The sequence below is a fragment of the Notamacropus eugenii genome, chromosome 4, assembly GCF_028372415.1.
Source record: "Notamacropus eugenii isolate mMacEug1 chromosome 4, mMacEug1.pri_v2, whole genome shotgun sequence".
In the NCBI taxonomy this organism is placed as follows: domain Eukaryota; kingdom Metazoa; phylum Chordata; class Mammalia; order Diprotodontia; family Macropodidae; genus Notamacropus; species Notamacropus eugenii.
Genome location: NC_092875.1, coordinates 391503909 through 391520835, shown reverse-complemented (window position 1 = coordinate 391520835; position 16927 = coordinate 391503909). Strand labels below are relative to the sequence as shown.

At 35.8% G+C, this 16927-nt stretch overlaps 2 pseudogenes; both read left to right on the top strand.

The window, feature by feature from the left end:
* Nucleotides 1-3843: 3843 nt before the first annotated feature.
* Nucleotides 3844-4765, top strand: LOC140502641 (disks large-associated protein 5-like; annotated as a pseudogene).
* A 3015-nt stretch (nt 4766-7780) lies between these two features.
* Nucleotides 7781-13843, top strand: LOC140502640 (disks large-associated protein 5-like; annotated as a pseudogene).
* Nucleotides 13844-16927: the final 3084 nt, after the last annotated feature.

The following is a 16927-nucleotide window of genomic DNA, read 5'->3' as shown; positions in this document are numbered from 1 at the left end:
TCTTCTCATCACCTCTAATGAACATTCTCCTCAGTAGTCTCTTTCTCTCCAATCCATCTTTCATAGAACTCTCATACTGACATTCTAAAGACACAAGTCTATGTATTCTTTCCCAACATGACTAATATGAAAATGTTTTGCATGACTGCACATGTAAAATCTATTTCAAAATGTTTACTTTCTCAAGGAGGCAGGAGTAGAAAAAGAAAAGGAGAGAATTTTGAACTCAAAATTTTAAAAAAGAATTTTAAAAATTGCTATTACATATAATTAGAAAAAAATATAATTATTTTTAAGGCACAGATTTAATCAGGTCACTTTGCTCTAGAAGTCTGATCTCCCTATGAAAAAATACAAACTTATCTGGTTGGGATTAAAAACTAGTCTCAACCTGGCTCCAACCTTTCTTTCAATGAGTATTACACCTCATTCTCTTTCTAGTCAAACTTGTCTATTTGATTTTCTCTGTACATTAAGTTCCATCTCCTCGGTCTATGTTGTTTCCAGGCTGTCTCCTAGTCCCACCATTCTCATCTTTTTCACCTTCACCTCTTAGGATTCTGAGCTCCTTCTAAGGCTCAGTTCAAGTATCATCTCTCCTGATCCTCCTAGTTGTTAGTGCTTCCCACTCTGCAAATTACCTTGTATTGATTTTATGTGTCCTGTAACTACTTTCCTGTGTATATGTTGGTTTCCTACCCCCCTTTACTTTGGAGACTCTTCTTGAATTTATGGACAATTGTGTCTTGTATTTATAACTGCAGTACCTAGCTCAGTGCCTAACATATAGTAAGCATGAATGTTTGCTGAATGAATATAGGAATTTATGAGAAGTAATAGAGTGGATTGATTGCTACAGTTAGCATTAGGAAGACCTGGCTTTTAATCACATTCCAGATACTTTCTGCACAACTTTTACCAAGTTAACTAACTTCTCTCAGTGTGATGATAGCATTTACCTCACAGCCTGATTGTGAAGGTCAAATGAGAAATGTATGTGAAGTGCTCTGTAAAAGTAAAAGGACTTATATAGGCTGTCCCAAAGGTCTTAGCATAGGTTTAATCTATTAAAGTTTAAAGCTTATACCTGCAATAAGACCTTTAAGATGCCCTGAATAAATGTGAGCTAGTATATATCCATGAAATTATAAGGAAAAATATGAATTTCAAATAAGTTGTAAAATCAAAATCCTGCACTTACTTCAAAATATTAGTAATGTCACTATGAATGTCACTGCCCCCAATATTCTTTTTATCTATGTACAAAGAAAGTTACAAATTCTCTCAGGTAAAAGGCTTTTTACTACTTTCTTTTGTACGTATAAAGAAAGTAAATAGTAACAAAATCTCCAAATGATTTTATCTTTAATGGGAAAAAAGACAAACACAAAGAAGTCAATAATCAGAAGCAAAAATGCTACAGGGAAGAGTTAAAATAAGTTTTCATTTTCCTTCTCTCATGTTAGATAATTTCATCTACTTCATATCACCAGAAAACCCAGTTCTTAGTAGTTAGCCTTCTGGTTATGATCCTCTTTTGTCATAAACACTTCAATTTCAAGGAAATGTGAGTGTCTCTTCCTCCCTTTAAACCTCTATGTCTAAATTTCCTCCATCAGAAATATTATAAACAGTGCTCATATTTCTCCAGCAGAAATGTTGAATCACACATTTAAAGGCCAAAGACTGCTTTAACATGGGAATTTCAGTAATGGAAAACTGGATGTTTAATGAATTTCGCTAAATAACAAAGTAGCGCTACTGAAGAGAGGGAGAGAGAATCCAAAGAGGATTAGTACATAAGGATTTAGGAGGAAATTTCTGGTCCAGTAACAGACAAATCCAAATATAAAATGATGTTTCAAATTGCCGTTTTGAGCCTTAACCATACATAGCTCCAATGATGTGTGATATACACACATTCTTGAAGAGGGGATGGGAATAGAATGGTGACATATTCTAAAATCCAGTATCACTGGCTTTCTTGTTGCTCCTTACACACACATCACTACACCTCCCAAATCAGTGCATTTTCACTGGTTGTTCCTCATGCCTAGAATTTTCTGTCTCTCTCTCTCTCTCTCTCTCTCTCTCTCTCTCTCTCTCTCTCTCTCTCTCTCTCTCTCTCTCTCTTTCTCTCTCTCTTGCTCACTCTCTCCTCCCTCCATTTTGGTTTCCTTTCCTTCCTTTAAGATTCAGATAACAACCCCACCTTTTAGAAGAAGGCTTTCATGGTCCTCTTTAATACTAGTTCTATCTTTCTATGATTATCTCCAATTTATCCTTGTACTTACTATACATATCTTGTTTGTACTTAGTTATTTGCATATTGTCTCCACTTTACACTCTGAGTTCCTTGAACACAGGGATTGTTTTTACTTTTCTTTGTGTTCCTAGTACTTAGGGTTGTGCCTGAGAAATAGTAGGTGCTTAATAAATGCTTGTTGACTTATTCAATATCTGTCAATACTTGTCATAGGTCATTTGAGGTTTCCCAAGTGGCTATTTATATGACCATGGTGAAGTCACTTAACTGTGGTCTGCCTCAGTTTCCTTAATGTAAAATGAAGATTATAATGGAACCTATATCATAGCATTGTTGCTAGAATTGAATGACATAATGTCTGTAAGGTGATGAAGAGCAATGCCTGGCACATAGTTGTTGCATAATAAACACTTACTCTATTTTACTTTTAATGCCCTTCACAACATTGTCTCAACCTAACTTTTTAACCTTATTATACAATAATAGTTGCCTTCATGCTCCCTATGATCTGGTCAAACTGTTCTTCTCTCTAATCTCACATGACACTTTGTCTCTGTATCTTGATGCCTACTATCCCCTATATCACACTCCCTCCTCACATTTGCCTAATAGAATCTCTCACTTCCTTTGCAACAATTTCCAAGTACTACTTTCTACACAAAAAGTCTTTCCTACCTTCCATTTACATTTCTTTTCTATTTATTTCACATATGCATACATACATACACACACAAAGGTCATCGCTTTGGTAGAATGCAAACTCCTTAATAATAGCATGGTCTCTTTCAATAAAGAAAACTTCCAGAGGCAGAGCCAATATGGCAGAGTGGAGAAAACTGAGCTCTCCCAACATTCCTCTCTAAACAACTTTAAAATAATGGTTCAAATCAGATTTTGAAGGAACAGAAGAAAGGTCAGAGTGAGGCATTCTTCCAGCCTAAGACAACAAAATGTGTCAGAAAGAGAGACTTGTAACATGGGGAGGAGACTGGCCCAAAGATTACATGGATGAAATACCAGTGGTGGGACCAGGTGGTGGAGAAACAATCAGCAATAACTTAAGAATTCTCAGGTCAGAAACAACAAGGGGACCTGACAACTAGTCAGAAAGATATTACAGGGTACCCCTATGCTAGTACTGAACCAGGTGCTATTTGGCAACTCTATTGCCTATACCCACTTCTGGGTCACAGTTCAAAGACAGGAAGGAGCATTTTCAATCAAGAGGGAGTGAGAACCCTGAGGTATGGTGTTACTTCTGGCCCCAATCATCAAGAACCCTCATGAACAGTATCACTTTTGGTCCCAAGAGAGAAGGTACCCTAGAAAGTAGATGTGGGATTGCGATCCTAGGGATCAGGGGCCTTCCTGGGTAAGGACAAGAGCATTGACTAAGAGAGAAGTGATCACATCTCTCCCCAGATCACACCACCTTGGAAGCAATAAAAGCTTCCAAATCCATAGAAGTTGGTCCAAAAACAGCATATTTTGAAACCTTGTTGTTTCTGGTTTGGGGGTGGGAGGGTAACAGTATTTTTAACTATTTTCTTTTTTTATTAAGAATGCTGTTTTGCAGGATGGCATCTTCATCAGTTCTTAATTGTTACAGAAGTGATGGAACCACAGAAATGATAAGAACCTAAGTTGCTCATAAAAACTCAATTTCATGAAAGGAAAGCAGATATTAGAAATATGAACAGAACAGATACTTTGGTTTAATATGTGTCAATACTCCAAGCTTAGAAAAAAGAAATATCCTTCAACTGAATAAGACCATTAAAAATATTCTGGAAAAGAGCAATGTCCCGCCAAAGTCAACTGTCAGCAGTCTACACCAGCTACTGATAAATCAGTGAAATGAGATGTTTCAGCAGCATAAAGAGAAAGAGCTTCCACAAAAAAAAAAAGAAAAATGAAAGAGCAGCAAAAGAGACAGAGGAGAGCTATTTCAAGTTGGGCTTTATAAGACATTACATATTGCAGATTCTTAGAGCTCTTCCAAGACAGAAGATGGTGAAACCTGAAGCAAAGAAAGCTATTCAGACCTCTGTATGGATCACAAGGTCAAAAGTCAATGAGAAACTGGAGCAGTCAAAAGTTAATATGGGCAAAATGCTAAAACAATGCAATCTGGCCAGAAGCCAACTTCTGAACAACCATCTAGCAAAGTATAAAAAGTTCTACAAGATGATATGAGAGTGACGATCAACCATCATAGCAGCAAAGCAGATTCCTAAACTAGCTTCATCCATTGGCCAAAGTCAAAACTTATCAATGAAAAACAACCAGAAAGAAAAATATCAGCAATAGAAGACCTCCTCCAAAGATTGAACTTAAACCTGACAAAGTATAAGACCTTTTTTCCAAAGTAGATGGTGAAGAAAATTCTCTGAAGGTTCTCCTCATAATTTTAGAAAGTAACCAAAAAAAGAAATTGCTTAATTTCTAGGTAAAGAATATATACTTGAGGGAAAGGATTCTGGGAAGATGGTGGGGTAGGTCAGAAAATTCCAAGCTCTCAAGATTTTCCCTCACAAAAAAGTTAAAATAGCACCTAGGGCAAACAAAGTGTGGGTAGAGGTAAATAAGAATAGGGGCACAACCAGGGTCTTCTTTGGACAATTTGGGAAGATTTGAAGAAAAATTCCAGGACAAGGTTTGGTCCCTGTGAAAAGTAAACACAGGCTAGGGTTAGTTTTAACTAGCAGCTAGCCACTTAAACAACAAGGGGGCAAGCCCTGTGGATAGTTGGTTTGAGAGGCATCATTGGCACCAGGAACAGGAACTTTCACCCCCAGGATAGTGAGGGGAATTAGGCATTTGATCTCAGAAAGATTGAGGGAAGCTCTGCTGATAAGGAACACCAGACCCATCTGTGCTTCAAAAAGCAGCAGGGCCCAAAAGGAACCAGCACACACTGGTGAGCACAGAAGTAGTGGGGCAGAAAGCCCTTGGTTGCCACCACTTACAGGAGGTTGGAGGTTTGGTTTTGGTTCCAGGCAGGAGGGGAGAAATAAAGATCTGGGGCAAGAGACACCATCCCCCTTATCCCAGGGCTACAGGTGATTACAAAAGCTAAACCATTACTACAAAAAAAAATGACATGCAAAAAGAAACAATTCAACCCTAGAAAGCTATTATAGGAATAGAGATGACCAGGGTTCATCTTCAGAGAAGGATATTGAAGTAAAGAAACCCCCAAATAGTAACATCAAATGGTCACCTGTCCAAAAAGAATTCTTAGAAGATATTTTAAAAAGTTTGAAAACCAAATGACAGAGATGGAGGAAAAACTAAAGAAAAAATAAGAATAACTCCAGAAAAACCAGAAGGTTATGAAAGGAAAGTCAATCAATTAGAAAAGGAAATTCAATATCTTAAGGAAGAAAATAACTCTTTGAAAATTAAAACTGGGCAAAGTGAAGCCAGGAAAATTATAAGAGATCAAAAAATAATTAACCAAAATGTGAATAATGAAAAAATAAAAGAGAAAGTGAAAGATCTTAGAAGAAAAATAACAGATTTGGAGAATAGATCAAGAAGAGAAAATATAAAAATTATCAGGCTAACTGAAAGTTATGATAAAAAAGAATCTTGATACAATAATACAAGAAATAATTAAAGAAAATTGTCCTGAAGCATTAGAACAAGGAGGGAAAGTAGAAATAGAAAAAAAAATCCATCAATAACCATTTAAAAGAGATCCTATGAGGAAAACTCAAGGGAATATCATAGTCAAATTCTGAAACTCCCAGCTCAAGGATAAAGTATTAAAAGCATTAAGATTAACACAATTTAAATACGGTGTTTTCACAATAAGACTAACACAAAACCTAGTAGCAGAGACATTAAAGGACCACAGGTCTTGGAACATAATATATCAAAGAGCAAAGGAGCTGGAGTTCCAGTAAAAATATCATACCCTACAAGGTTAAGTATTATCCTAAATGAAAAAAAATGGACTTTTGATGAACTCTCAAATTTTCAAGACTTTCTTAAAAAAGAATCCTGAACTTAATAAAAGATTTGACATTTAAGAACCAAGAGAAATATAAGGTATGTACCAAATACTGATTATAAAGAAATCATAAGGACAGACTGTTTACTTTTTACTTTTCGTAAATATAAAATATAAAATGTATGTATAAGATTCTTATTAATAATTGAGGAGTTTGTATGTAAGATTGGGGAAAACCTGAGAAATACATGAATTTTAAAAGGAAAACCATTTAGGAACAGCTAAAAAGAACAATTATTTTATACAAATGAGGTATAAAAGGAAGACTTGATACAGAGTAATTAGATGGGGGAGGAGAACTGGTAGTTGTGGAAACCTACTTTCATTGGGAATGGGTTTAAGAAGGAATAATACATATATATTTAGAAGAGTATAAAAGTCTTCTAAATTCAGAAGAAATAAAATATGGTAGGGGCATAGGGAGGGCGGAGAAGACAAGGGAGAGATCTTTAGAGTGGAAGGGCAGGGAACAGGTAAAAAGGGGAGTATAGAGGGTGTTTAGATTTATAGGAATGGGAGGATAGGGGAGGAATCCTTGGAAGGGAGGTGGTCAAGGTAGTGGGTAGAAGTAAAGTAGAGGAGGCAGGAGGGTTCGGATACAAGAGATATGTGTAAATAGAAAACAAAGATCAGTAGGAGAACATGTTTGGGAGAGTATATATCTATATAAGAATGTATATATGTATATGTGTATGTATATATCTATAACTATAAAGAAACATATCTAAGCTTTATTGTGGCTTTCTGGTGGGGTGGGGGGAGGGGAACAAAGAGCAAAATAAAAAAGTGCACAGCAGAGAACAAAAGAACTCACAAGGAAGCAAAGAAAAGATGGACAATTTTCAACACAAATATTATTTATCATACAAGCTTTCTTGAAATAAAAATTTATTGTTATATAATTTGAATCCTCTCTGATGTTCTTCTATGCAGTCAATATGCTTTTCTTTCCTTCTAACTTTGTATTTAAGTTTCAGTACTTAAGTTTATGATACTTTTTGTTGTTTTCTATTCCGAATTTGTATTCTGATGTTTGTCTAAAATATATGCATTTTTATTTAAATATATATGTATGTGTATATATATGTGTGTATGTATGTATATATACATATGTGTATGTATGTGTATGTGTATATATATATATATATATATATATATATATATATACATATAGCTGAAATAAATTTTGCTTCTCAGTGAGAGGATAGTACCCCTTTGCACCTGAAATTTGTGAGAAACTTTGAAAAAAAGCAAAATTCACTGGAATGCACTAGCTCAGCATGATTTGATTCATTTGAGTCAAAATGGTAGACTAAGGTAAGAACTCACATGAACTCTCCCAAATTTCCCTCCAACAACTGTAAAATAATACCTCAAAATGAAACTTCTAGAGCAGTAAAACCAACAATAGGGTGAAACAATTTTCTAGCCCAAGACAACTTAAAAGGTCAAAAGGAAAGAGCTGTCTCACTGAAGAGATAGTGGAGTACAGTCCAATGAAGGTGGTCCTGGCAAGCCAGCAGCAGGCTGGGTCCCAAAAAACCAACATTGAGGACCCTCACCTCAACAAAAGCCAGAAACAGGATCCACTCCAGGAAACTGGTACAGACCTTGGGGATAAAACTGAATCAATAGTAGTGAATCCCTGAACTGTAAGCACACAGACTGTAAGGGGACCAGACAACTAGTCAAAAGCAGATTTCAGGGACACTTTGCTGCCACTGAGCACAGGACTTTGCTGCATTGTCCAAATGGGAATCCAGGTCACTTATCTATTGTGAGGACTAGAACTAGCATGTTAGTACATGCAGCCACAGGGAAACAGGGACCTTGGTGACAGGTTAAGGGCATAAAATAATGCTTGTAGTCACTCACTGACCAGAGCACAGGGAAGGAGAGCAGTGACCACACCTCTCCTTAGACCATAGCACTGTGGGGGAACCAAAAATTTACAGGTCCTCAAAATTACTTCTGAAAACAGTAATATGAAAAAATTGAAGATTGAGACAGTGCTCCCTCCATACCAGGGGCAGAGCCCAACTTAATGAAAAACTTGAAAGTCAAGAAATAAGCTGGGAAAATGAACAACAATAGCAAAAGAACATGACCATAGAAAGTTGTTGCAGTGACAGAGATGATCAAAACATAAACACAGAAGAAGACAACAGTGTCAAAACTGGTACATGTAAAAACTCAAAGAAAAATGCAAATTGGTACCAGGGCAACAAAGAACTCCTGAAATGGTTCAAAAAGAAATTTTTAAATATAATAAGAGAGAAAGAAGAAAAATTGGGAAAAGAATTGAGAATGATGCAAGAGACTTATGAAAAAAGAGTCAACAACTTGCTAAAGCAAACACAAAAAAATGGAAAAAAGATGTACAAAAATTCACTGAAGAAAACAACTCCTTAAAAATTAGAATTGGCCAAATGGAAAAGGAATCTGAATAAAATATCTGAATGAAGAAAGTAATTCCTTAAGAATTAAACTGAACAAGTAAAAGTTAATGACTTCATGAGACATCAAGAATCAATCAAATAAAATCATAAAAAGAAAAAATAGAAGAAAATGCCAAATATCTCATTGGAAAACAATTGACCTGGAAAATAGATCAAAGAGAGATAATCTAAGAATTATTGGATTATCTGGAAGATATAATTTTTAAAAAGAGACTACAAATCAAAAATGATCAAGAAAAACTGACCTGACATCATAGAGCCAGAAAATAAAATAGAAATAAGAAGAATCCAAAGATCAGAAAGAGATAACAAAATTAAAATTCTCAGATACAGTATAGCCAAATTCCAGACCTCACAGGTCAAGGAGATAATACTGAAAGCAGTCAGAAAGAAATAGTTCGGCTATTGTGGTGTCACAGTCAGAATTACAAAGGATTTAGAAGCTTCCACATTAAAGGATCAAAGGGTTTAGAATATGATATCCCAGAAGGCAAATGAGTTAGAATTACAAACAAAACATATGTAAAAACTGAGTATAAGCCTTTAGGGGAAATATGTGCATATTTAATGAAATAGAGGACTTTCAAACATTCCTGACAAAAAATGCCAGAGCTGAACAAAAATATTGATTTTCAAATACAAGCCTCAAGAGAAGCAAAAAAAAACGTGAGAAAGAAAAATCACAAGAGATTCAATGAAATCAAACTGCTTACATTTCTATATGGGAAGGCAACACTTGCAGCTCCTAAGAACTTTATCATTATTAGGGCAGTTAGAATCAGTGTACAAAGACAAAGGGAATGGGTGTGTGTTGACCATGATGGGATGATACTAAAAAAAAGAAGTGGGGTGAAAAAAGGATGCACTAGGAGAAGGGGTAAGGGAGAATTTGAATGGTGTAAATTACTTCACATAAAAGAGATGTAAAAGAGCTATTATGGTAGGGGGAAGATGGGGTGTAATGGGCAACACTTGAACCTTACTCTTATTAAAATTGTCTCAAAGAGAAAACAACATATACACTCAGTTGGGTATAGAAGTCTATCTTATCCTGTGAGGAAGTAAAAGGACAGGGGGAAGAAATGTAGAGGGGTTGATAGAAGGATGGGTGCATTGGAGGAGGAAGTATAAGAAGCAAAATACTTGTAAAGAGGGACAGGATGAAAGGAAAGAAGGGGTGATGAGAATAAATAGGGCAAAAGCTAGATGTAGAGAAATATACAGGTAGTAATTTTAACTATGGACATGAATGGGATGAGCTTACCTATACAACAGAAGGAGATAGCACAGTGGCTTAAAAACTGGAATCTTATAATAGGATGCTTATAAGAAACACATTTGAAACAGACACATGCAGAGTAAAGGTAAGGGGCTGGAGCAGGATCTATTATGCTTCAACTGAAGTAAATTAAGCATGGATAGCAGTCATGATTTCAGCAAAGCAAAATCAAGACCAGATCTAATTAAAAGATAAGGAAGGAAATTATATATTGTTTAAAAAATTCTATAAACAATAAAGCAATTTCAATTCTAAATAAATATGTCCCAAATAGCATAGTATCTAAGTTTTTGAAGAAGAAATTAAAAGGTATAGGAAGAAATAGATACCAAAACCATATTAGTGGGGGACATCAATTTCCCTCTCTCATAAGATAAATTTAACAAAAAAAAAAAAACAACACAGGAAAGAAGTTAAGGAAGTGAATAGAATTTTGGAAAAGCTAGATATGCTAGACCTCTGGAGAAAATTGAATGAGAATATAAAAATATATCTTTTTCTTAGTGTCATATAGCACCTACACAAAAATTGACCATTTATTATTTCATAAAATCCTCCCAACCAAATGCAGAAAAGCAGAAATAATAAATGCACTCTTTTCAGAACACATTGCAATAAAAATTATGTTCAATAAAGGGCTGTGGAAACAAAGATTAAAAATTAATTGAAAACTAAATAACCTAATCATAAAAATGAATGGGTTAAAGAACAAAGCATAAAATAATAATTAATTTAATCAAAAAAAGATAACAACAATGAAAAAACATACTAAAATTTATGAGAGCAGCCAAAGTGGGAAATGTATCTATCTATCTGTCTAGATATAGTTATACATGTATCTATCTATCTATCTATCTATCTATCTATCTATCTATCTATCTATCTATCTATAGACACAAATAGGAATCCTGAAAAATTAAAGGAGAGATTAATAAAATTGAAAATAAGAGAACCATTGAATTAATTCATAAAACTAGAAGCTGATTTTATGAAAAAAAATCAATAAAATAGATAAGCCATTGGCTAACCTGATTTAAGAAAAAAGAAAGGAGGAAGCCAAATCTCCTGTATCAAAAATGAAAAAGATGAATTTACCACCAATGAAGAAGAAATTAAATCAGTTATTAGGACCTATTTTTCTCAATTATATGCCAATAAGCTGGACAATCTCACCAAAATGAATGAATATCTACAAAAGTACAGATTACCCAGATTAATAGGAGAGGAAATAGAATCTGAAAATAACTCTTATCTTAGAAAAAGAAATTAGAGAAGCCAACAATGACCTCCCTAAGAAAAAATCCCCAGGACCAAACAGATTCACAAGTGAATTATTTTTGCTGTTATTGCTTATTTATTTATTTATTCATTCATTCATTTATCTACTTATTCATTCATTCATTCATTCGTTTGTTTATTCATTTATTTATTTATTGTTAATCTATTTATTTTTACTATTGAACATTCACTTCCATAAGTTTCTAAATTTTCTCCCTCTTCCTCCCCACTCCCTCCCTAAGATGACCAGCAATTCAATACAGGCTCCATCTATACATTGTTATTAAATATATTTTCACATTAGTCATGTTGTATATAAAAATTATAATGAGTGGGAGAAACCATGAGAAAGAAAAAACAACATAAACAAAACAAAAAAGAAAAATTTTGCTCCACTCCACATTCAGACTACATAGCTCTTTCTCTGGTTATGGATGGCATTTTCCATCATAAGCCCTATGGAATTGTTTCAGGTCCTTGTATTGCTGAAAAGGCTAAGTTTATGAAAATCAGTCACTGCAGACATAAATGAATTCTACCAAACATTAAAGAACAATTAATTACAATAGTATATATAAACTATTTTGAAAATAGGAAAAGGAGTCCTATAAAATTCCTTTTATATGACACAAAAATGGTGCTGATACCTAAACTGGGAAGAGCAAAAAATAGAGAAAGGAAACTATAGGTAAATTTCTCTAATGACTATTGATGCAAAATTTTTAGACAAAATACTAACCAGGAAATTATGACAACATATCACAAGGATTATACACTATGACCAGGTAACATTACAACAAGAATCCAGAGCTGGTCAAATATGAGAAAAACTATCAGCATAGCTGATCATATCAATAAAATAAAACAAGCGAAATCATATAATTATCTCAAAGCTTTGAGCAAAATACAACATTCATTCCTATTAAAAGCACTAGAGAGCATCTGAATGAATGGAGTGTTCCTCCAAACGATAACTAGTATCTAAACTAGGGATGGGGAACCTATGGCCTCAAGGTCACATGTAGCTTTCTAGGTCCTTGGGTGTGGCCTTTTGACTGAGTCCAAATTTTACAGCACAAATCCTTTTATTAGGGGGATTTATTCTGTGAAGTTTGGATTCAGTAAAAGGGTCATACTTAAGGATCTACAAAGCTACATATACCCTTAAGGCTGAAGTTTCCCCATCCCTGGTCTAAACCATCAGCAAGCACTATCTGTAATGGAGATAAGCGAGAAGCCTTATCAAGAATATCAGGGATAAAGCAAATTTGTCTATCCATACCACTCTTAATACTAATATATGACAAGTAGGATGACTTCAGAAAAACCTAGAGTTATGTGAACTGATACAAAGTGAAGAGAGCAGAACCAGAACCTTTTACACAGTTACAGTAATATTGTATCACGATGATGTGTAAAAGATTTAGCTTTTCTCCTGCAATATTCTCAGTAATACAAAGATCCAAGAAAATTTCAAAGAACTAATGGTAAAAATTCCTATTGATCTCAAATGAAAGAACTGATAGAATCTGAATATACATTGAAGCAGACTATTTTTCACTTTATTTTTTTCATGGTCTTTTTTTGGAAGGGGCTCTGTATTTTCTTTCACAACATGACTAGTATAGAAATCTGTTTACAAAATTGCACCTATCTCAAATTACTTACAATCTCAGGGAGGGGAATTAGAGGAATGGAGGAAGAAAATTTGGAACTCCAAATTTTAAAAAAAATGTTAAAGTTGTTTTTACATGCAATTGGGGAAAATAAAATACTATTTTAAAAAGATTGCATTGATTTGCAATATTCTCCAGTTCCCAAGAAATTCTCGATAAAAACTCATCCTTTAAATAGAAAGGGAGATAACAAAGCAAATAGCAATAACCTTTCATTAAAGGCACAGATCCCTTTCCTTAAAATAAATGAACATCAAGCAGCACCACCATAATGTTATACATCATATTTCTGAAATATTCTTCAAATTAGAAACTGAGAGATTAACAGTATTCTGCCATGAATGGGAAAAGAAATTTATAATGGATATTCCTGATGATGCCAACAATCTCATTCAAACAACAGCTGTTTAAACAAGACTCATTATGAGTAAAAGGTTCAAACAGTTTGAAGGACTGATGAATGATTGTGCTATAAATGTGACCAAAACAATTTACCAGCGTAGATTTGAATGAATTTGGTATATGCTTAATTTTCAAGCTGAAGACGTGAACAAAAATTTTGAAAAAAACTGAGTAAAATTTAGGAATCAGGATGGCAAGTCCAAAAATATATAAGAACTATGGCTTGAAACGTCAATGAGAGAGAAAATTAAGCAAGTCTTCCTATATCTGAAATAGTGGATTCTGTAGTATCAAAAGCAAAGGAGATTAACAAGATAGATTTTATGTGGGATTTCTCAGAGTTGAAAGGCCAGTTAAGTTATTCTCAGCCATCTGTTCATCTAAAGAGCCTTACATAGCAAATCAGATGATCCAACCAAACACAAAACACCTAGGAATAAGAAATGAAATCTTGAAAGAAACTGAAACCAGCTATTTTTCCTCTTCCGCACGACCTTAATTTAAAAAAGCAACAGTAAATCCTGACTAAAAATTGTATTTTCTAAGCTTCTATTTTCACAGGATTACAAAATGACTATAAAAGACTCATCTTAAGTTGACACTGAGAAGCCTAGGAACACTTTATTTAAGCAAATTTTCAGAGAGATTTTATTGATCATTGAAGGTGGACCTTTGCAATTTTTATTATTGTTGTATTGTTTTTCTTTAATGTTAGAGTGTATATGGTAAAATATTTATGCAGAGTTGCTGCTCATTCTTTGCTTTCAAAAGAATCAATGACATCATGATGTGATGGGGGATGTCGTGACTTGTGCATGCAGTGGGTTTAAATGAAGCAGAGTTGCCTCACTATCATCAGCCTCACTATCTTTTCTGAAGTCATCAAAGAACAGTGACAGAACAAAAGTTAGGATGACTGGCAGTGGCTCGGGATTGGTACATCACCTTGGCATTTTCAATGTCTAATCAAGGTCTGAGCACTCAACCACTCAACCTGCCTCAGCTCTCTTTATGGTGGTTGGAACAAATTGTTCTCATCCACCCATTCCTCTAGGATATGTATTCACATGCTTGGTGTAGACATCTCCCTAACTCCCTGATGGTTTTGAGGCCTGTTGGTTACCCTCTAACTGGCTTAGCCCATCTATCAAGATGGTTTTACTGGGGGTGTGGCTGCTGCATATGCTAAGCTTCTTGGTGTCACAGGGGAGCCACCTGTGATAAATAAGACTATTAAAGTATAAAACTACTTTTTCTAAGATGACATCCACCTCCAAATAAAGAACTGACTAACTCTGAATGCAGATTCTGAATGCAGATTAAAGTATACTTTTTATTATCCTTATTTTTATTATTTTGTTTGCATGCTACTTTTTTGCAACATAGTTAATATGCAAATATGTTTTTCATGACCTCACAAGTATAATCAAAATCAAATTCTTGCCTTCTTATGGAAATGGGGGGAGCAGGAGTGAAGAACAGAATTTGGAATTCAACATTTTTTTAAAATGATTGCTAAAATGTTTTTACACACAATTGGGAAATAGCTAACAAAATAAAAATAATTTTAAAAAGTAAATTGTAATAAAGTGGCTTTTCTTGGCAGATAAAAAAGGCTATATATGAGAGTTGTGATAGAGGCAGACTTGGCAACTGATTGGATATGAGGCATTAGGAAAAGGAAAAAATCAATGATGACTTCAAGATTAAAAACTGAGGTAACTCTGAAAATGGTAGTATCCTCCACAGACATAGCGAAATTTTTAGAAGGGATATGCTCTCATTTTGGCAGATTGAATTTCAGATACTAAGAGAACATCTAGATGAAGACATGAAGACAGCAGTTAGTAATGCAGGTGATAAATCAATAGTACTTACCCCACAGGGTTCTTGTGAGGATCAAATGAGATATCTACAAAGTTCTTTGGAGCTCTTAAAATGCTATATAAACATGAGCTATTATATTTCTTCTCAACTTCTTTTTGTTTGTTTTGATAGAATTGAAGCAGAAATATTCATAAGATAAGTCACCCTCCTGTGAATATTCTTTTCTGTACATATGGACTATTGTCCAGGTAGATAGTGCTCATCCTCCACATATTCAAGGAAAGCATCCTTGGCACAATAGTAGTTGCAAACAGACAGAAGTGATGATATGTGTAGCTCATCCTGTTTTGACCTCATGTGTTTGTTTGTATATATTGGGGGTGGGGTATTATTGGTTTGTTTTTGTTTTTTTTGATAAGAAATCAGGGAGATGGCATGTTTCCTAGAGATAATGAATATTTGTTACAGTGACTTTTTTTAATGTGTTGGGATTGGAAGCTCAATTCCGTGTGGACGGTCTCGGGCGGGTAAAAGTGGGACTTCTAAATCTTAGAGTCTTACGAGGCCCTCCATGAACAGCGGGGATTCGAGAAGGTCAGACTGAGCTAGCTCGGCTAGCTCGGGTATTTCCGCCTCTCCCCGGGAGATACGTGATGGGTGGAGTCTCCCTGCCCTCGAGGTCGTCCCGGATCTGGGCACACTATTGTTACCTAACAGCACGGTATTGAGATGCAAACTATGCGGCTGAAGGTTAAGTAGGATTGAGGAAGCCTGAAAGCTCTCTTAGCACGTGAGGAGCCAAGAGGACAGTAGGCTCCGCTTCTCTTCTCTTCTCTCTCCCCTCCCCCTCTCTCCCCACTTGTACTTCTACTTCCAATACCTTAAGATCTTAGCCTCCTTAGGAAATCTCCCCCTCTTCCTCCTAAGGAAGACCTCCCTGCACTTGTAACTAGACCCTGAAATAAAGCTCAACCCTTGTTCGACTCTGGAACGTCCTTTCTCTCATATGAGCATCCGGTTTTGGCCAACCGAAGACCTTGGAGGTGAGGTAAGAAAGACTCGGGTAGCCCACACAGGCCTCTAGGCCTGGCAGTTGGTGCCCAAACAGGGACTGGGAGCGCAGATAATCCTGGGTGCTTTGGGAACACCCGGAAGGGGCTGTGAAAGAAGCGAGTCCCGAATCCTAGATTTGGAAGGAGAGAAAGGGGAGAGAAGCTTCCCAAACCCCTGGGAAAAGGGCAGAGATGGGGAATCTATTGCCAGTAATAAAGCCAGAGGAACAGGAGGTCTGGGCTGAGAAACTTCACAGGGAATGCAGGAAGGCGGGGGTCACAATAGAGTTAGATGACCTCCGAGAATTTTGTAAAAGGATTTGGAAAGTTTCTCCTTGGCTCAAGCAGGCAGGAATATCAAGAGAAAAATGGGGAGCGGTCGGAGAGCAAATGACTGCTCATGAGCAACAATACCCTGGGGAGCTGGAGGATTTAGATTTCCTGATATTCGGTGTAATTAAGAGCCTGCTGGAAGGGCCAGAGAGGCCAGGACGGGATTGGAATGAGAGTGGAAGCGGAGAGAGGGGAGGGGAGAACACTGGAGGGACGGAGAGTCCAGGCAAGCAGAAAGTTAAGCGGAAAGTTAAGGAGCGTAAAGAAAAAATAGACTCGGAGCTCCATCTAGCGGATGGAAAAGGCGAGGCAGGGGAGAATACGCCGTGCCTTCCCT